Source organism: Patagioenas fasciata, chromosome 2 (genome assembly GCF_037038585.1).
Source record: "Patagioenas fasciata isolate bPatFas1 chromosome 2, bPatFas1.hap1, whole genome shotgun sequence".
Taxonomy (NCBI): domain Eukaryota; kingdom Metazoa; phylum Chordata; class Aves; order Columbiformes; family Columbidae; genus Patagioenas; species Patagioenas fasciata.
Genome location: NC_092521.1, coordinates 104,864,467 through 104,885,751, shown reverse-complemented (window position 1 = coordinate 104,885,751; position 21,285 = coordinate 104,864,467).

Here is a 21,285-nt window from a genome sequence, read left to right as displayed (position 1 = left end):
CGTTTAGCGAGTGAACAGCAGTGTGCGCGACTTTCAGGAGTGTGCGTGGAAAGTGCCAGAATCACCAGAGCATCTGTGCAAAAGCTGCTGCCTCTGTGACCGCATTGAGGCACGTTCCCGTGTCTGCGAGTATATAGACGGCTCTTTCGCGTTCGCTCCGAGGGAAACGGTCCGCTATTGCTTCTGTGCGTACAGACGCGATTCCCTTGTCTCTTGCGAACACAGGGAACTCTGTGCATCCAAATCTACAGGCTAAGGACGCGTCTGCATATGTTTTGGTGAACAATCGAGTGTGCGTGTTCTGACAGCTGCCTCTATGCAGACGTCTCCACAGAGCCACTTCTGAATGCCCCGCAGCCCAGGACTGAATGGATACACTAACAAGTGCACCGGTGTGAGCAACCACATATGCAGAAGGACGTCTTTCATCTCACAGAAGCGCGAACGTCTTGGCGTTCAAGCACATGGCAGAAACAAGGTGTGAACAGATGCGCTGCTGCTATTTTCTCCGTTCGGCATGCTTCGTTGTAGCTCTCTTGCCGGTCGCCGGCTTAGCGGCTTGCTTTGCGCGACTAGGACTGGGGAGTGAAGGAGATAGCGCCGGAAACCTTGCCTTTTGCCTTCTTCGGCGCTGGAACCTGGTTGCTGCGCCTTCTCTTTGTCCATGTGCAAACACACGATTCCTCAGCGAAAACCATGCAGAAACCTTACCTCGAGCACCCAGGGATGTGCACCCAGCACCACGTGCACGCACACGCAGCTAGAGAAAAGCACCTACCTTTTCACACACTGATGCCTAAGCAAACGCGTGGCCACACACACGCACACATCCGCAAGCGCGCCTACTCCCATCTATTGAGGGAAAGACGGACGAGCAACGTCCTGACAGGCTTGAGGGGAAAAACGTCCGTTGATGGTTGGCGTACTGCACGCCCGCCTACGGGGCTGCAGGGGAATCCACATTTGGAAGGTACCTGAAGATGTGTGCCTGCTCTTGGAGCTCCGCTAGTAGGGGAGCAAAGACACTCGTAGGCAGTACTGAATGCTGCTCCGTGCTACTTCTCCTCCGCTGGCAAATGCTTCACAGTCGCCCTAGGAAAGACGTTTAACAATCGATCTCCAAGAGAAACGAAACACATGATGCCATAAGGCGAAAGAATAGCAGGGCATCTCTTCACAAGCTTGTCCCTGATCTATAGCTGAGGGCAAACACTTGTGTGCTTGTGGGAGAGCCTGTGTCTTTCCTGGAAGCGTTTGGGAGTTTTGCTCAGACGCGTGTTTCCTCAAGTTCAAGAATCAAGATCTAGGATACCTGCAGACAGGTGCCTGTTTGTGTGGAGACAGTCTGTTTGAAACTGTGTTCCTCAGCGCCCGCTCTTTCTCCCCGTCGCTCCACACGCCTGGGAGTCCCTTTCTTTCTCTCCACAAGCACGTGTGTTGACTTCGTCGCACATGTGCATCTGCACAAGCGTTGAGCTCAGCAGAGTGTGTCTCTTGACACTTGATGTGCGTTGGCTGTGTCTGCGTGCTCCAGTGAAGAGAGAAACGGGAAATCATCTTGGTAGAGGCAACAAAGCAAAAGCGAGGCAGGATTGACATCTGCTCAACAGAGACGGATTCCCTGCGCTGACACAGTTCACAGTTACACGAGAAGCAATCTGAGCGGTCCATCGACCGGAGACGTGTTTCCCAAGAGGTCGTTTAGCGAGTGAACAGCAGTGTGCGCGACTTTCAGGAGTGTGCCTGGAAAGTGCCAGAATCACCAGAGCATCTGTGCAAAAGCTGCTGCCTCTGTGACCGCATTGAGGCACGTTCCCGTGTCTGCGAGTATATAGACGGCTCTTTCGCGTTCACTCCGAGGGAAACGGTCCGCTATTGCTTCTGTGCGTACAGACGCGATTCCCTTGTCTCTTGCGAACACAGGGAACTCTGTGCATCCAAATCTACAGGCTAAGGACGCGTCTGCATATGTTTTGGTGAACAATCGAGTGTGCGTGTTCTGACAGCTGCCTCTATGCAGACGTCTCCACAGAGCCACTTCTGAATGCCCCGCAGCCCAGGACTGAATGGATACACTAACAAGTGCACCGGTGTGAGCAACCACATATGCAGAAGGACGTCTTTCATCTCACAGAAGCGCGAACGTCTTGGCGTTCAAGCACATGGCAGAAACAAGGTGTGAACAGATGCGCTGCTGCTATTTTCTCCGTTCGGCATGCTTCGTTGTAGCTCTCTTGCCGGTCGCCGGCTTAGCGGCTTGCTTTGCGCGACTAGGTGTGGGGAGAGAAGGAGATAGCGCCGGAAACCTTGCCTTTTGCCTTCTTCGGCGCTGGAACCTGGTTGCTGCGCCTTCTCTTTGTCCATGTGCACACACACGATTCCTCAGCGAAAACCATGCAGAAACCTTACCTCGAGCACCCAGGGATGTGCACCCAGCACCACGTGCACGCACACGCAGCTAGAGAAAAGCACCTACCTTTTCACACACTGATGCCTAAGCAAACGCGTGGCCACACACACGCACACATCCGCAAGCGCGCCTACTCCCATCTATTGAGGGAAAGACGGACGAGCAACGTCCTGACAGGCTTGAGGGGAAAAACGTCCGTTGATGGTTGGCGTACTGCACGCCCGCCTACGGGGCTGCAGGGGAATCCACATTTGGAAGGTACCTGAAGATGTGTGCCTGTTCTTGGAGCTCCGCTAGTAGGGTAGCAAAGACACTCGTAGGCAGTACTGAATGCTGCTCCGTGCTACTTCTCCTCCGCTGGCAAATGCTTCACAGTCGCCCGAGGAAAGACGTTTAACAATCGATCTCCAAGAGAAACGAAACACATGATGCCATAAGGCGAAAGAATAGCAGGGCATCTCTTCACAAGCTTGTCCCTGATCTATAGCTGAGGGCAAACACTTGTGTGCTTGTGGGAGAGCCTGTGTCTTTCCTGGAAGCGTTTGGGAGTTTTGCTCAGACGCGTGTTTCCTCAAGTTCAAGAATCAAGATCTAGGATACCTGCAGACAGGTGCCTGTTTGTGTGGAGACAGTCTGTTTGAAACTGTGTTCCTCAGCGCCCGCTCTTTCTCCCCGTCGCTCCACACGCCTGGGAGTCCCTTTCTTTCTCTCCACAAGCACGTGTGTTGACTTCGTCGCACATGTGCATCTGCACAAGCGTTGAGCTCAGCAGAGTGTGTCTCTTGACACTTGATGTGCGTTGGCTGTGTCTGCGTGCTCCAGTGAAGAGAGAAACGGGAAATCATCTTGGTAGAGGCAACAAAGCAAAAGCGAGGCAGGATTGACATCTGCTCAACAGAGACGGATTCCCTGCGCTGACACAGTTCACAGTTACACGAGAAGCAATCTGAGCGGTCCATCGACCGGAGACGTGTTTCCCAAGAGGTCGTTTAGCGAGTGAACAGCAGTGTGCGCGACTTTCAGGAGTGTGCCTGGAAAGTGCCAGAATCACCAGAGCATCTGTGCAAAAGCTGCTGCCTCTGTGACCGCATTGAGGCACGTTCCCGTGTCTGCGAGTATATAGACGGCTCTTTCGCGTTCGCTCCGAGGGAAACGGTCCGCTATTGCTTCTGTGCGTACAGACGCGATTCCCTTGTCTCTTGCGAACACAGGGAACTCTGTGCATCCAAATCTACAGGCTAAGGACGCGTCTGCATATGTTTTGGTGAACAATCGAGTGTGCGTGTTCTGACAGCTGCCTCTATGCAGACGTCTCCACAGAGCCACTTCTGAATGCCCCGCAGCCCAGGACTGAATGGATACACTAACAAGTGCACCGGTGTGAGCAACCACATATGCAGAAGGACGTCTTTCATCTCACAGAAGCGCGAACGTCTTGGCGTTCAAGCACATGGCAGAAACAAGGTGTGAACAGATGCGCTGCTGCTATTTTCTCCGTTCGGCATGCTTCGTTGTAGCTCTCTTGCCGGTCGCCGGCTTAGCGGCTTGCTTTGCGCGACTAGGACTGGGGAGTGAAGGAGATAGCGCCGGAAACCTTGCCTTTTGCCTTCTTCGGCGCTGGAACCTGGTTGCTGCGCCTTCTCTTTGTCCATGTGCACACACACGATTCCTCAGCGAAAACCATGCAGAAACCTTACCTCGAGCACCCAGGGATGTGCACCCAGCACCACGTGCACGCACACGCAGCTAGAGAAAAGCACCTACCTTTTCACACACTGATGCCTAAGCAAACGCGTGGCCACACACACGCACACATCCGCAAGCGCGCCTACTCCCATCTATTGAGGGAAAGACGGACGAGCAACGTCCTGACAGGCTTGAGGGGAAAAACGTCCGTTGATGGTTGGCGTACTGCACGCCCGCCTACGGGGCTGCAGGGGAATCCACATTTGGAAGGTACCTGAAGATGTGTGCCTGTTCTTGGAGCTCCGCTAGTAGGGTAGCAAAGACACTCGTAGGCAGTACTGAATGCTGCTCCGTGCTACTTCTCCTCCGCTGGCAAATGCTTCACAGTCGCCCTAGGAAAGACGTTTAACAATCGATCTCCAAGAGGAACGAAACACATGATGCCATAAGGCGAAAGAATAGCAGGGCATCTCTTCACAAGCTTGTCCCTGATCTATAGCTGAGGGCAAACACTTGTGTGCTTGTGGGAGAGCCTGTGTCTTTCCTGGAAGCGTTTGGGAGTTTTGCTCAGACGCGTGTTTCCTCAAGTTCAAGAATCAAGATCTAGGATACCTGCAGACAGGTGCCTGTTTGTGTGGAGACAGTCTGTTTGAAACTGTGTTCCTCAGCGCCCGCTCTTTCTCCCCGTCGCTCCACACGCCTGGGAGTCCCTTTCTTTCTCTCCACAAGCACGTGTGTTGACTTCGTCGCACATGTGCATCTGCACAAGCGTTGAGCTCAGCAGAGTGTGTCTCTTGACACTTGATGTGCGTTGGCTGTGTCTGCGTGCTCCAGTGAAGAGAGAAACGGGAAATCATCTTGGTAGAGGCAACAAAGCAAAAGCGAGGCAGGATTGACATCTGCTCAACAGAGACGGATTCCCTGCGCTGACACAGTTCACAGTTACACGAGAAGCAATCTGAGCGGTCCATCGACCGGAGACGTGTTTCCCAAGAGGTCGTTTAGCGAGTGAACAGCAGTGTGCGCGACTTTCAGGAGTGTGCCTGGAAAGTGCCAGAATCACCAGAGCATCTGTGCAAAAGCTGCTGCCTCTGTGACCGCATTGAGGCACGTTCCCGTGTCTGCGAGTATATAGACGGCTCTTTCGCGTTCGCTCCGAGGGAAACGGTCCGCTATTGCTTCTGTGCGTACAGACGCGATTCCCTTGTCTCTTGCGAACACAGGGAACTCTGTGCATCCAAATGTACAGGCTAAGGACGCGTCTGCATATGTTTTGGTGAACAATCGAGTGTGCGTGTTCTGACAGCTGCCTCTATGCAGACGTCTCCACAGAGCCACTTCTGAATGCCCCGCAGCCCAGGACTGAATGGATACACTAACAAGTGCACCGGTGTGAGCAACCACATATGCAGAAGGACGTCTTTCATCTCACAGAAGCGCGAACGTCTTGGCGTTCAAGCACATGGCAGAAACAAGGTGTGAACAGATGCGCTGCTGCTATTTTCTCCGTTCGGCATGCTTCGTTGTAGCTCTCTTGCCGGTCGCCGGCTTAGCGGCTTGCTTTGCGCGACTAGGACTGGGGAGTGAAGGAGATAGCGCCGGAAACCTTGCCTTTTGCCTTCTTCGGCGCTGGAACCTGGTTGCTGCGCCTTCTCTTTGTCCATGTGCACACACACGATTCCTCAGCGAAAACCATGCAGAAACCTTACCTCGAGCACCCAGGGATGTGCACCCAGCACCACGTGCACGCACACGCAGCTAGAGAAAAGCACCTACCTTTTCACACACTGATGCCTAAGCAAACGCGTGGCCACACACACGCACACATCCGCAAGCGCGCCTACTCCCATCTATTGAGGGAAAGACGGACGAGCAACGTCCTGACAGGCTTGAGGGGAAAAACGTCCGTTGATGGTTGGCGTACTGCACGCCCGCCTACGGGGCTGCAGGGGAATCCACATTTGGAAGGTACCTGAAGATGTGTGCCTGCTCTTGGAGCTCCGCTAGTAGGGTAGCAAAGACACTCGTAGGCAGTACTGAATGCTGCTCCGTGCTACTTCTCCTCCGCTGGCAAATGCTTCACAGTCGCCCGAGGAAAGACGTTTAACAATCGATCTCCAAGAGGAACGAAACACATGATGCCATAAGGCGAAAGAATAGCAGGGCATCTCTTCACAAGCTTGTCCCTGATCTATAGCTGAGGGCAAACACTTGTGTGCTTGTGGGAGAGCCTGTGTCTTTCCTGGAAGCGTTTGGGAGTTTTGCTCAGACGCGTGTTTCCTCAAGTTCAAGAATCAAGATCTAGGATACCTGCAGACAGGTGCCTGTTTGTGTGGAGACAGTCTGTTTGAAACTGTGTTCCTCAGCGCCCGCTCTTTCTCCCCGTCGCTCCACACGCCTGGGAGTCCCTTTCTTTCTCTCCACAAGCACGTGTGTTGACTTCGTCGCACATGTGCATCTGCACAAGCGTTGAGCTCAGCAGAGCGTGTCTCTTGACACTTGATGTGCGTTGGCTGTGTCTGCCTGCTCCAGTGAAGAGAGAAACGGGAAATCATCTTGGTAGAGGCAACAAAGCAAAAGCGAGGCAGGATTGACATCTGCTCAACAGAGACGGATTCCCTGCGCTGACACAGTTCACAGTTACACGAGAAGCAATCTGAGCGGTCCGTCGACCGGAGACGTGTTTCCCAAGAGGTCGTTTAGCGAGTGAACAGCAGTGTGCGCGACTTTCAGGAGTGTGCCTGGAAAGTGCCAGAATCACCAGAGCATCTGTGCAAAAGCTGCTGCCTCTGTGACCGCATTGAGGCACGTTCCCGTGTCTCCGAGTACATAGACGGCTCTTTCGCGTTCACTCCGAGGGAAACGGTCCGCTATTGCTTCTGTGCGTACAGACGCGATTCCCTTGTCTCTTGCGAACACAGGGAACTCTGTGCATCCAAATGTACAGGCTAAGGACGCGTCTGCATATGTTTTGGTGAACAATCGAGTGTGCGTGTTCTGACAGCTGCCTCTATGCAGACGTCTCCACAGAGCCACTTCTGAATGCCCCGCAGCCCAGGACTGAATGGATACACTAACAAGTGCACCGGTGTGAGCAAGCACATATGCAGAAGGACGTCTTTCATCTCACAGAAGCGCGAACGTCTTGGCGTTCAAGCACATGGCAGAAACAAGGTGTGAACAGATGAGCTGCTGCTATTTTCTCCGTTCGGCATGCTTCGTTGTAGCTCTCTTGCCGGTCGCCGGCTTAGCGGCTTGCTTTGCGCGACTAGGTCTGCGGAGAGAAGGAGATAGCGCCGGAAACCTTGCCTTTTGCCTTCTTCGGCGCTGGAACCTGGTTGCTGCGCCTTCTCTTTGTCCATGTGCACACACACGATTCCTCAGCGAAAACCATGCAGAAACCTTTCCACGAGCACCCAGGCATGTGCACCCAGCACCACGTGCACGCACACGCAGCTAGAGAAAAGCACCTACCTTTTCACACACTGATGCCTAAGCAAACGCGTGGCCACACACACGCACACATCCGCAAGCGCGCCTACTCCCATCTATTGAGGGAAAGACGGACGAGCAACGTCCTGACAGGCTTGAGGGGAAAAACGTCCGTTGATGGTTGGCGTACTGCACGCCCGCCTACGGGGCTGCAGGGGAATCCACATTTGGAAGGTACCTGAAGATGTGTGCCTGTTCTTGGAGCTCCGCTAGTAGGGTAGCAAAGACACTCGTAGGCAGTACTGAATGCTGCTCCGTGCTACTTCTCCTCCGCTGGCAAATGCTTCACAGTCGCCCTAGGAAAGACGTTTAACAATCGATCTCCAAGAGGAACGAAACACATGATGTCATAAGGCGAAAGAATAGCAGGGCATCTCTTCACAAGCTTGTCCCTGATCTATAGCTGAGGGCAAACACTTGTGTGCTTGTGGGAGAGCGTGTGTCTTTCCTGGAAGCGTTTGGGAGTTTTGCTCAGACGCGTGTTTCCTCAAGTTCAAGAATCAAGATCTAGGATACCTGCAGACAGGTGCCTGTTTGTGTGGAGACAGTCTGTTTGAAACTGTGTTCCTCAGCGCCCGCTCTTTCTCCCCGTCGCTCCACACGCCTGGGAGTCCCTTTCTTTCTCTCCACAAGCACGTGTGTTGACTTCGTCGCACATGTGCATCTGCACAAGCGTTGAGCTCAGCAGAGCGTGTCTCTTGACACTTGATGTGCGTTGGCTGTGTCTGCGTGCTCCAGTGAAGAGAGAAACGGGAAATCATCTTGGTAGAGGCAACAAAGCAAAAGCGAGGCAGGATTGACATCTGCTCAACAGAGACGGATTCCCTGCGCTGACACAGTTCACAGTTACACGAGAAGCAATCTGAGCGGTCCATCGACCGGAGACGTGTTTCCCAAGAGGTCGTTTAGCGAGTGAACAGCAGTGTGCGCGACTTTCAGGAGTGTGCCTGGAAAGTGCCAGAATCACCAGAGCATCTGTGCAAAAGCTGCTGCCTCTGTGACCGCATTGAGGCACGTTCCCGTGTCTGCGAGTATATAGACGGCTCTTTCGCGTTCGCTCCGAGGGAAACGGTCCGCTATTGCTTCTGTGCGTACAGACGCGATTCCCTTGTCTCTTGCGAACACAGGGAACTCTGTGCATCCAAATCTACAGGCTAAGGACGCGTCTGCATATGTTTTGGTGAACAATCGAGTGTGCGTGTTCTGACAGCTGCCTCTATGCAGACGTCTCCACAGAGCCACTTCTGAATGCCCCGCAGCCCAGGACTGAATGGATACACTAACAAGTGCACCGGTGTGAGCAACCACATATGCAGAAGGACGTCTTTCATCTCACAGAAGCGCGAACGTCTTGGCGTTCAAGCACATGGCAGAAACAAGGTGTGAACAGATGCGCTGCTGCTATTTTCTCCGTTCGGCATGCTTCGTTGTAGCTCTCTTGCCGGTCGCCGGCTTAGCGGCTTGCTTTGCGCGACTAGGACTGGGGAGTGAAGGAGATAGCGCCGGAAACCTTGCCTTTTGCCTTCTTCGGCGCTGGAACCTGGTTGCTGCGCCTTCTCTTTGTCCATGTGCACACACACGATTCCTCAGCGAAAACCATGCAGAAACCTTACCTCGAGCACCCAGGGATGTGCACCCAGCACCACGTGCACGCACACGCAGCTAGAGAAAAGCACCTACCTTTTCACACACTGATGCCTAAGCAAACGCGTGGCCACACACACGCACACATCCGCAAGCGCGCCTACTCCCATCTATTGAGGGAAAGACGGACGAGCAACGTCCTGACAGGCTTGAGGGGAAAAACGTCCGTTGATGGTTGGCGTACTGCACGCCCGCCTACGGGGCTGCAGGGGAATCCACATTTGGAAGGTACCTGAAGATGTGTGCCTGCTCTTGGAGCTCCGCTAGTAGGGTAGCAAAGACACTCGTAGGCAGTACTGAATGCTGCTCCGTGCTACTTCTCCTCCGCTGGCAAATGCTTCACAGTCGCCCGAGGAAAGACGTTTAACAATCGATCTCCAAGAGAAACGAAACACATGATGCCATAAGGCGAAAGAATAGCAGGGCATCTCTTCACAAGCTTGTCCCTGATCTATAGCTGAGGGCAAACACTTGTGTGCTTGTGGGAGAGCCTGTGTCTTTCCTGGAAGCGTTTGGGAGTTTTGCTCAGACGCGTGTTTCCTCAAGTTCAAGAATCAAGATCTAGGATACCTGCAGACAGGTGCCTGTTTGTGTGGAGACAGTCTGTTTGAAACTGTGTTCCTCAGCGCCCGCTCTTTCTCCCCGTCGCTCCACACGCCTGGGAGTCCCTTTCTTTCTCTCCACAAGCACGTGTGTTGACTTCGTCGCACATGTGCATCTGCACAAGCGTTGAGCTCAGCAGAGTGTGTCTCTTGACACTTGATGTGCGTTGGCTGTGTCTGCGTGCTCCAGTGAAGAGAGAAACGGGAAATCATCTTGGTAGAGGCAACAAAGCAAAAGCGAGGCAGGATTGACATCTGCTCAACAGAGACGGATTCCCTGCGCTGACACAGTTCACAGTTACACGAGAAGCAATCTGAGCGGTCCATCGACCGGAGACGTGTTTCCCAAGAGGTCGTTTAGCGAGTGAACAGCAGTGTGCGCGACTTTCAGGAGTGTGCCTGGAAAGTGCCAGAATCACCAGAGCATCTGTGCAAAAGCTGCTGCCTCTGTGACCGCATTGAGGCACGTTCCCGTGTCTGCGAGTATATAGACGGCTCTTTCGCGTTCGCTCCGAGGGAAACGGTCCGCTATTGCTTCTGTGCGTACAGACGCGATTCCCTTGTCTCTTGCGAACACAGGGAACTCTGTGCATCCAAATCTACAGGCTAAGGACGCGTCTGCATATGTTTTGGTGAACAATCGAGTGTGCGTGTTCTGACAGCTGCCTCTATGCAGACGTCTCCACAGAGCCACTTCTGAATGCCCCGCAGCCCAGGACTGAATGGATACACTAACAAGTGCACCGGTGTGAGCAACCACAGATGCAGAAGGACGTCTTTCATCTCACAGAAGCGCGAACGTCTTGGCGTTCAAGCACATGGCAGAAACAAGGTGTGAACAGATGCGCTGCTGCTATTTTCTCCGTTCGGCATGCTTCGTTGTAGCTCTCTTGCCGGTCGCCGGCTTAGCGGCTTGCTTTGCGCGACTAGGACTGGGGAGTGAAGGAGATAGCGCCGGAAACCTTGCCTTTTGCCTTCTTCGGCGCTGGAACCTGGTTGCTGCGCCTTCTCTTTGTCCATGTGCACACACACGATTCCTCAGCGAAAACCATGCAGAAACCTTACCTCGAGCACCCAGGGATGTGCACCCAGCACCACGTGCACGCACACGCAGCTAGAGAAAAGCACCTACCTTTTCACACACTGATGCCTAAGCAAACGCGTGGCCACACACACGCACACATCTGCAAGCGCGCCTACTCCCATCTATTGAGGGAAAGACGGACGAGCAACGTCCTGACAGGCTTGAGGGGAAAAACGTCCGTTGATGGTTGGCGTACTGCACGCCCGCCTACGGGGCTGCAGGGGAATCCACATTTGGAAGGTACCTGAAGATGTGTGCCTGTTCTTGGAGCTCCGCTAGTAGGGTAGCAAAGACACTCGTAGGCAGTACTGAATGCTGCTCCGTGCTACTTCTCCTCCGCTGGCAAATGCTTCACAGTCGCCCGAGGAAAGACGTTTAACAATCGATCTCCAAGAGAAACGAAACACATGATGCCATAAGGCGAAAGAATAGCAGGGCATCTCTTCACAAGCTTGTCCCTGATCTATAGCTGAGGGCAAACACTTGTGTGCTTGTGGGAGAGCGTGTGTCTTTCCTGGAAGCGTTTGGGAGTTTTGCTCAGACGCGTGTTTCCTCAAGTTCAAGAATCAAGATCTAGGATACCTGCAGACAGGTGCCTGTTTGTGTGGAGACAGTCTGTTTGAAACTGTGTTCCTCAGCGCCCGCTCTTTCTCCCCGTCGCTCCACACGCCTGGGAGTCCCTTTCTTTCTCTCCACAAGCACGTGTGTTGACTTCGTCGCACATGTGCATCTGCACAAGCGTTGAGCTCAGCAGAGTGTGTCTCTTGACACTTGATGTGCGTTGGCTGTGTCTGCGTGCTCCAGTGAAGAGAGAAACGGGAAATCATCTTGGTAGAGGCAACAAAGCAAAAGCGAGGCAGGATTGACATCTGCTCAACAGAGACGGATTCCCTGCGCTGACACAGTTCACAGTTACACGAGAAGCAATCTGAGCGGTCCATCGACCGGAGACGTGTTTCCCAAGAGGTCGTTTAGCGAGTGAACAGCAGTGTGCGCGACTTTCAGGAGTGTGCGTGGAAAGTGCCAGAATCACCAGAGCATCTGTGCAAAAGCTGCTGCCTCTGTGACCGCATTGAGGCACGTTCCCGTGTCTGCGAGTATATAGACGGCTCTTTCGCGTTCGCTCCGAGGGAAACGGTCCGCTATTGCTTCTGTGCGTACAGACGCGATTCCCTTGTCTCTTGCGAACACAGGGAACTCTGTGCATCCAAATCTACAGGCTAAGGACGCGTCTGCATATGTTTTGGTGAACAATCGAGTGTGCGTGTTCTGACAGCTGCCTCTATGCAGACGTCTCCACAGAGCCACTTCTGAATGCCCCGCAGCCCAGGACTGAATGGATACACTAACAAGTGCACCGGTGTGAGCAACCACAGATGCAGAAGGACGTCTTTCATCTCACAGAAGCGCGAACGTCTTGGCGTTCAAGCACATGGCAGAAACAAGGTGTGAACAGATGCGCTGCTGCTATTTTCTCCGTTCGGCATGCTTCGTTGTAGCTCTCTTGCCGGTCGCCGGCTTAGCGGCTTGCTTTGCGCGACTAGGTCTGCGGAGAGAAGGAGATAGCGCCGGAAACCTTGCCTTTTGCCTTCTTCGGCGCTGGAACCTGGTTGCTGCGCCTTCTCTTTGTCCATGTGCACACACACGATTCCTCAGCGAAAACCATGCAGAAACCTTACCTCGAGCACCCAGGGATGTGCACCCAGCACCACGTGCACGCACACGCAGCTAGAGAAAAGCACCTACCTTTTCACACACTGATGCCTAAGCAAACGCGTGGCCACACACACGCACACATCCGCAAGCGCGCCTACTCCCATCTATTGAGGGAAAGACGGACGAGCAACGTCCTGACAGGCTTGAGGGGAAAAACGTCCGTTGATGGTTGGCGTACTGCACGCCCGCCTACGGGGCTGCAGGGGAATCCACATTTGGAAGGTACCTGAAGATGTGTGCCTGTTCTTGGAGCTCCGCTAGTAGGGTAGCAAAGACACTCGTAGGCAGTACTGAATGCTGCTCCGTGCTACTTCTCCTCCGCTGGCAAATGCTTCACAGTCGCCCGAGGAAAGACGTTTAACAATCGATCTCCAAGAGAAACGAAACACATGATGCCATAAGGCGAAAGAATAGCAGGGCATCTCTTCACAAGCTTGTCCCTGATCTATAGCTGAGGGCAAACACTTGTGTGCTTGTGGGAGAGCGTGTGTCTTTCCTGGAAGCGTTTGGGAGTTTTGCTCAGACGCGTGTTTCCTCAAGTTCAAGAATCAAGATCTAGGATACCTGCAGACAGGTGCCTGTTTGTGTGGAGACAGTCTGTTTGAAACTGTGTTCCTCAGCGCCCGCTCTTTCTCCCCGTCGCTCCACACGCCTGGGAGTCCCTTTCTTTCTCTCCACAAGCACGTGTGTTGACTTCGTCGCACATGTGCATCTGCACAAGCGTTGAGCTCAGCAGAGCGTGTCTCTTGACACTTGATGTGCGTTGGCTGTGTCTGCCTGCTCCAGTGAAGAGAGAAACGGGAAATCATCTTGGTAGAGGCAACAAAGCAAAAGCGAGGCAGGATTGACATCTGCTCAACAGAGACGGATTCCCTGCGCTGACACAGTTCACAGTTACACGAGAAGCAATCTGAGCGGTCCGTCGACCGGAGACGTGTTTCCCAAGAGGTCGTTTAGCGAGTGAACAGCAGTGTGCGCGACTTTCAGGAGTGTGCGTGGAAAGTGCCAGAATCACCAGAGCATCTGTGCAAAAGCTGCTGCCTCTGTGACCGCATTGAGGCACGTTCCCGTGTCTCCGAGTACATAGACGGCTCTTCGCGTTCGCTCCGAGGGAAACGGTCCGCTATTGCTTCTGTGCGTACAGACGCGATTCCCTTGTCTCTTGCGAACACAGGGAACTCTGTGCATCCAAATCTACAGGCTAAGGACGCGTCTGCATATGTTTTGGTGAACAATCGAGTGTGCGTGTTCTGACAGCTGCCTCTATGCAGACGTCTCCACAGAGCCACTTCTGAATGCCCCGCAGCCCAGGACTGAATGGATACACTAACAAGTGCACCGGTGTGAGCAACCACATATGCAGAAGGACGTCTTTCATCTCACAGAAGCGCGAACGTCTTGGCGTTCAAGCACATGGCAGAAACAAGGTGTGAACAGATGAGCTGCTGCTATTTTCTCCGTTCGGCATGCTTCGTTGTAGCTCTCTTGCCGGTCGCCGGCTTAGCGGCTTGCTTTGCGCGACTAGGACTGGGGAGTGAAGGAGATAGCGCCGGAAACCTTGCCTTTTGCCTTCTTCGGCGCTGGAACCTGGTTGCTGCGCCTTCTCTTTGTCCATGTGCACACACACGATTCCTCAGCGAAAACCATGCAGAAACCTTTCCACGAGCACGCAGGGATGTGCACCCAGCACCACGTGCACGCACACGCAGCTAGAGAAAAGCACCTACCTTTTCACACACTGATGCCTAAGCAAACGCGTGGCCACACACACGCACACATCCGCAAGCGCGCCTACTCCCATCTATTGAGGGAAAGACGGACGAGCAACGTCCTGACAGGCTTGAGGGGAAAAACGTCCGTTGATGGTTGGCGTACTGCACGCCCGCCTACGGGGCTGCAGGGGAATCCACATTTGGAAGGTACCTGAAGATGTGTGCCTGCTCTTGGAGCTCCGCTAGTAGGGTAGCAAAGACACTCGTAGGCAGTACTGAATGCTGCTCCGTGCTACTTCTCCTCCGCTGGCAAATGCTTCACAGTCGCCCGAGGAAAGACGTTTAACAATCGATCTCCAAGAGAAACGAAACACATGATGCCATAAGGCGAAAGAATAGCAGGGCATCTCTTCACAAGCTTGTCCCTGATCTATAGCTGAGGGCAAACACTTGTGTGCTTGTGGGAGAGCGTGTGTCTTTCCTGGAAGCGTTTGGGAGTTTTGCTCAGACGCGTGTTTCCTCAAGTTCAAGAATCAAGATCTAGGATACCTGCAGACAGGTGCCTGTTTGTGTGGAGACAGTCTGTTTGAAACTGTGTTCCTCAGCGCCCGCTCTTTCTCCCCGTCGCTCCACACGCCTGGGAGTCCCTTTCTTTCTCTCCACAAGCACGTGTGTTGACTTCGTCGCACATGTGCATCTGCACAAGCGTTGAGCTCAGCAGAGCGTGTCTCTTGACACTTGATGTGCGTTGGCTGTGTCTGCGTGCTCCAGTGAAGAGAGAAACGGGAAATCATCTTGGTAGAGGCAACAAAGCAAAAGCGAGGCAGGATTGACATCTGCTCAACAGAGACGGATTCCCTGCGCTGACACAGTTCACAGTTACACGAGAAGCAATCTGAGCGGTCCGTCGACCGGAGACGTGTTTCCCAAGAGGTCGTTTAGCGAGTGAACAGCAGTGTGCGCGACTTTCAGGAGTGTGCCTGGAAAGTGCCAGAATCACCAGAGCATCTGTGCAAAAGCTGCTGCCTCTGTGACCGCATTGAGGCACGTTCCCGTGTCTCCGAGTACATAGACGGCTCTTCCGCGTTCGCTCCGAGGGAAACGGTCCGCTATTGCTTCTGTGCGTACAGACGCGATTCCCTTGTCTCTTGCGAACACAGGGAACTGTGTGCATCCAAATCTACAGGCTAAGGACGCGTCTGCATATGTTTTGGTGAACAATCGAGTGTGCGTGTTCTGACAGCTGCCTCTATGCAGACGTCTCCACAGAGCCACTTCTGAATGCCCCGCAGCCCAGGACTGAATGGATACACTAACAAGTGCACCGGTGTGAGCAACCACAGATGCAGAAGGACGTCTTTCATCTCACAGAAGCGCGAACGTCTTGGCGTTCAAGCACATGGCAGAAACAAGGTGTGAACAGATGCGCTGCTGCTATTTTCTCCGTTCGGCATGCTTCGTTGTAGCTCTCTTGCCGGTCGCCGGCTTAGCGGCTTGCTTTGCGCGACTAGGACTGGGGAGTGAAGGAGATAGCGCCGGAAACCTTGCCTTTTGCCTTCTTCGGCGCTGGAACCTGGTTGCTGCGCCTTCTCTTTGTCCATGTGCACACACACGATTCCTCAGCGAAAACCATGCAGAAACCTTACCTCGAGCACCCAGGGATGTGCACCCAGCACCACGTGCACGCACACGCAGCTAGAGAAAAGCACCTACCTTTTCACACACTGATGCCTAAGCAAACGCGTGGCCACACACACGCACACATCCGCAAGCGCGCCTACTCCCATCTATTGAGGGAAAGACGGACGAGCAACGTCCTGACAGGCTTGAGGGGAAAAACGTCCGTTGATGGTTGGCGTACTGCACGCCCGCCTACGGGGCTGCAGGGGAATCCACATTTGGAAGGTACCTGAAGATGTGTGCCTGTTCTTGGAGCTCCGCTAGTAGGGTAGCAAAGACACTCGTAGGCAGTACTGAATGCTGCTCCGTGCTACTTCTCCTCCGCTGGCAAATGCTTCACAGTCGCCCGAGGAAAGACGTTTAACAATCGATCTCCAAGAGAAACGAAACACATGATGCCATAAGGCGAAAGAATAGCAGGGCATCTCTTCACAAGCTTGTCCCTGATGTATAGCTGAGGGCAAACACTTGTGTGCTTGTGGGAGAGCCTGTGTCTTTCCTGGAAGCGTTTGGGAGTTTTGCTCAGACGCGTGTTTCCTCAAGTTCAAGAATCAAGATCTAGGATACCTGCAGACAGGTGCCTGTTTGTGTGGAGACAGTCTGTTTGAAACTGTGTTCCTCAGCGCCCGCTCTTTCTCCCCGTCGCTCCACACGCCTGGGAGTCCCTTTCTTTCTCTCCACAAGCACGTGTGTTGACTTCGTCGCACATGTGCATCTGCACAAGCGTTGAGCTCAGCAGAGCGTGTCTCTTGACACTTGATGTGCGTTGGCTGTGTCTGCGTGCTCCAGTGAAGAGAGAAACGGGAAATCATCTTGGTAGAGGCAACAAAGCAAAAGCGAGGCAGGATTGACATCTGCTCAACAGAGACGGATTCCCTGCGCTGACACAGTTCACAGTTACACGAGAAGCAATCTGAGCGGTCCATCGACCGGAGACGTGTTTCCCAAGAGGTCGTTTAGCGAGTGAACAGCAGTGTGCGCGACTTTCAGGAGTGTGCCTGGAAAGTGCCAGAATCACCAGAGCATCTGTGCAAAAGCTGCTGCCTCTGTGACCGCATTGAGGCACGTTCCCGTGTCTGCGAGTATATAGACGGCTCTTTCGCGTTCGCTCCGAGGGAAACGGTCCGCTATTGCTTCTGTGCGTACAGACGCGATTCCCTTGTCTCTTGCGAACACAGGGAACTCTGTGCATCCAAATCTACAGGCTAAGGACGCGTCTGCATATGTTTTGGTGAACAATCGAGTGTGCGTGTTCTGACAGCTGCCTCTATGCAGACGTCTCCACAGAGCCACTTCTGAATGCCCCGCAGCCCAGGACTGAATGGATACACTAACAAGTGCACCGGTGTGAGCAACCACATATGCAGAAGGACGTCTTTCATCTCACAGAAGCGCGAACGTCTTGGCGTTCAAGCACATGGCAGAAACAAGGTGTGAACAGATGCGCTGCTGCTATTTTCTCCGTTCGGCATGCTTCGTTGTAGCTCTCTTGCCGGTCGCCGGCTTAGCGGCTTGCTTTGCGCGACTAGGACTGGGGAGTGAAGGAGATAGCGCCGGAAACCTTGCCTTTTGCCTTCTTCGGCGCTGGAACCTGGTTGCTGCGCCTTCTCTTTGTCCATGTGCACACACACGATTCCTCAGCGAAAACCATGCAGAAACCTTACCTCGAGCACCCAGGGATGTGCACCCAGCCCCACGTGCACGCAAACGCAGCTAGAGAAAAGCACCTACCTTTTCACACACTGATGCCTAAGCAAACGCGTGGCCACACACACGCACACATCCGCAAGCGCGCCTACTCCCATCTATTGAGGGAAAGACGGACGAGCAACGTCCTGACAGGCTTGAGGGGAAAAACGTCCGTTGATGGTTGGCGTACTGCACGCCCGCCTACGGGGCTGCAGGGGAATCCACATTTGGAAGGTACCTGAAGATGTGTGCCTGTTCTTGGAGCTCCGCTAGTAGGGTAGCAAAGACACTCGTAGGCAGTACTGAATGCTGCTCCGTGCTACTTCTCCTCCGCTGGCAAATGCTTCACAGTCGCCGGAGGAAAGACGTTTAACAATCGATCTCCAAGAGAAACGAAACACATGATGCCATAAGGCGAAAGAATAGCAGGGCATCTCTTCACAAGCTTGTCCCTGATCTATAGCTGAGGGCAAACACTTGTGTGCTTGTGGGAGAGCCTGTGTCTTTCCTGGAAGCGTTTGGGAGTTTTGGTCAGACGCGTGTTTCCTCAAGTTCAAGAATCAAGATCTAGGATACCTGCAGACAGGTGCCTGTTTGTGTGGAGACAGTCTGTTTGAAACTGTGTTCCTCAGCGCCCGCTCTTTCTCCCCGTCGCTCCACACGCCTGGGAGTCCCTTTCTTTCTCTCCACAAGCACGTGTGTTGACTTCGTCGCACATGTGCATCTGCACAAGCGTTGAGCTCAGCAGAGCGTGTCTCTTGACACTTGATGTGCGTTGGCTGTGTCTGCCTGCTCCAGTGAAGAGAGAAACGGGAAATCATCTTGGTAGAGGCAACAAAGCAAAAGCGAGGCAGGATTGACATCTGCTCAACAGAGACGGATTCCCTGCGCTGACACAGTTCACAGTTACACGAGAAGCAATCTGAGCGGTCCGTCGACCGGAGACGTGTTTCCCAAGAGGTCGTTTAGCGAGTGAACAGCAGTGTGCGCGACTTTCAGGAGTGTGCCTGGAAAGTGCCAGAATCACCAGAGCATCTGTGCAAAAGCTGCTGCCTCTGTGACCGCATTGAGGCACGTTCCCGTGTCTCCGAGTACATAGACGGCTCTTCGCGTTCACTCCGAGGGAAACGGTCCGCTATTGCTTCTGTGCGTACAGACGCGATTCCCTTGTCTCTTGCGAACACAGGGAACTCTGTGCATCCAAATCTACAGGCTAAGGACGCGTCTGCATATGTTTTGGTGAACAATCGAGTGTGCGTGTTCTGACAGCTGCCTCTATGCAGACGTCTCCACAGAGCCACTTCTGAATGCCCCGCAGCCCAGGACTGAATGGATACACTAACAAGTGCACCGGTGTGAGCAACCACAGATGCAGAAGGACGTCTTTCATCTCACAGAAGCGCGAACGTCTTGGCGTTCAAGCACATGGCAGAAACAAGGTGTGAACAGATGAGCTGCTGCTATTTTCTCCGTTCGGCATGCTTCGTTGTAGCTCTCTTGCCGGTCGCCGGCTTAGCGGCTTGCTTTGCGCGACTAGGACTGGGGAGTGAAGGAGATAGCGCCGGAAACCTTGCCTTTTGCCTTCTTCGGCGCTGGAACCTGGTTGCTGCGCCTTCTCTTTGTCCATGTGCACACACACGATTCCTCAGCGAAAACCATGCAGAAACCTTACCTCGAGCACCCAGGGATGTGCACCCAGCACCACGTGCACGCACACGCAGCTAGAGAAAAGCACCTACCTTTTCACACACTGATGCCTAAGCAAACGCGTGGCCACACACACGCACACATCCGCAAGCGCGCCTACTCCCATCTATTGAGGGAAAGACGGACGAGCAACGTCCTGACAGGCTTGAGGGGAAAAACGTCCGTTGATGGTTGGCGTACTGCACGCCCGCCTACGGGGCTGCAGGGGAATCCACATTTGGAAGGTACCTGAAGATGTGTGCCTGTTCTTGGAGCTCCGCTAGTAGGGTAGCAAAGACACTCGTAGGCAGTACTGAATGCTGCTCCGTGCTACTTCTCCTCCGCTGGCAAATGCTTCACAGTCGCCGGAGGAAAGACGTTTAACAATCGATCTCCAAGAGAAACGAAACACATGATGCCATAAGGCGAAAGAATAGCAGGGCATCTCTTCACAAGCTTGTCCCTGATGTATAGCTGAGGGCAAACACTTGTGTGCTTGTGGGAGAGCGTGTGTCTTTCCTGGAAGCGTTTGGGAGTTTTGCTCAGACGCGTGTTTCCTCAAGTTCAAGAATCAAGATCTAGGATACCTGCAGACAGGTGCCTGTTTGTGTGGAGACAGTCTGTTTGAAACTGTGTTCCTCAGCGCCCGCTCTTTCTCCCCGTCGCTCCACACGCCTGGGAGTCCCTTTCTTTCTCTCCACAAGCACGTGTGTTGACTTCGTCGCACATGTGCATCTGCACAAGCGTTGAGCTCAGCAGAGCGTGTCTCTTGACACTTGATGTGCGTTGGCTGTGTCTGCCTGCTCCAGTGAAGAGAGAAACGGGAAATCATCTTGGTAGAGGCAACAAAGCAAAAGCGAGGCAGGATTGACATCTGCTCAACAGAGACGGATTCCCTGCGCTGACACAGTTCACAGTTACACGAGAAGCAATCTGAGCGGTCCGTCGACCGGAGACGTGTTTCCCAAGAGGTCGTTTAGCGAGTGAACAGCAGTGTGCGCGACTTTCAGGAGTGTGCCTGGAAAGTGCCAGAATCACCAGAGCATCTGTGCAAAAGCTGCTGCCTCTGTGACCGCATTGAGGCACGTTCCCGTGTCTCCGAGTACATAGACGGCTCTTTCGCGTTCACTCCGAGGGAAACGGTCCGCTATTGCTTCTGTGCGTACAGACGCGATTCCCTTGTCTCTTGCGAACACAGGGAACTCTGTGCATCCAAATCTACAGGCTAAGGACGCGTCTGCATATGTTTTGGTGAACAATCGAGTGTGCGTGTTCTGACAGCTGCCTCTATGCAGACGTCTCCACAGAGCCACTTCTGAATGCCCCGCAGCCCAGGACTGAATGGATACACTAACAAGTGCACCGGTGTGAGCAACCACATATGCAGAAGGACGTCTTTCATCTCACAGAAGCGCGAACGTCTTGGCGTTCAAGCACATGGCAGAAACAAGGTGTGAACAGATGAGCTGCTGCTATTTTCTCCGTTCGGCATGCTTCGTTGTAGCTCTCTTGCCGGTCGCCGGCTTAGCGGCTTGCTTTGCGCGACTAGGTCTGCGGAGAGAAGGAGATAGCGCCGGAAACCTTGCCTTTTGCCTTCTTCGGCGCTGGAACCTGGTTGCTGCGCCTTCTCTTTGTCCATGTGCACACACACGATTCCTCAGCGAAAACCATGCAGAAACCTTTCCACGAGCACCCAGGCATGTGCACCCAGCACCACGTGCACGCACACGCAGCTAGAGAAAAGCACCTACCTTTTCACACACTGATGCCTAAGCAAACGCGTGGCCACACACACGCACACATCCGCAAGCGCGCCTACTCCCATCTATTGAGGGAAAGACGGACGAGCAACGTCCTGACAGGCTTGAGGGGAAAAACGTCCGT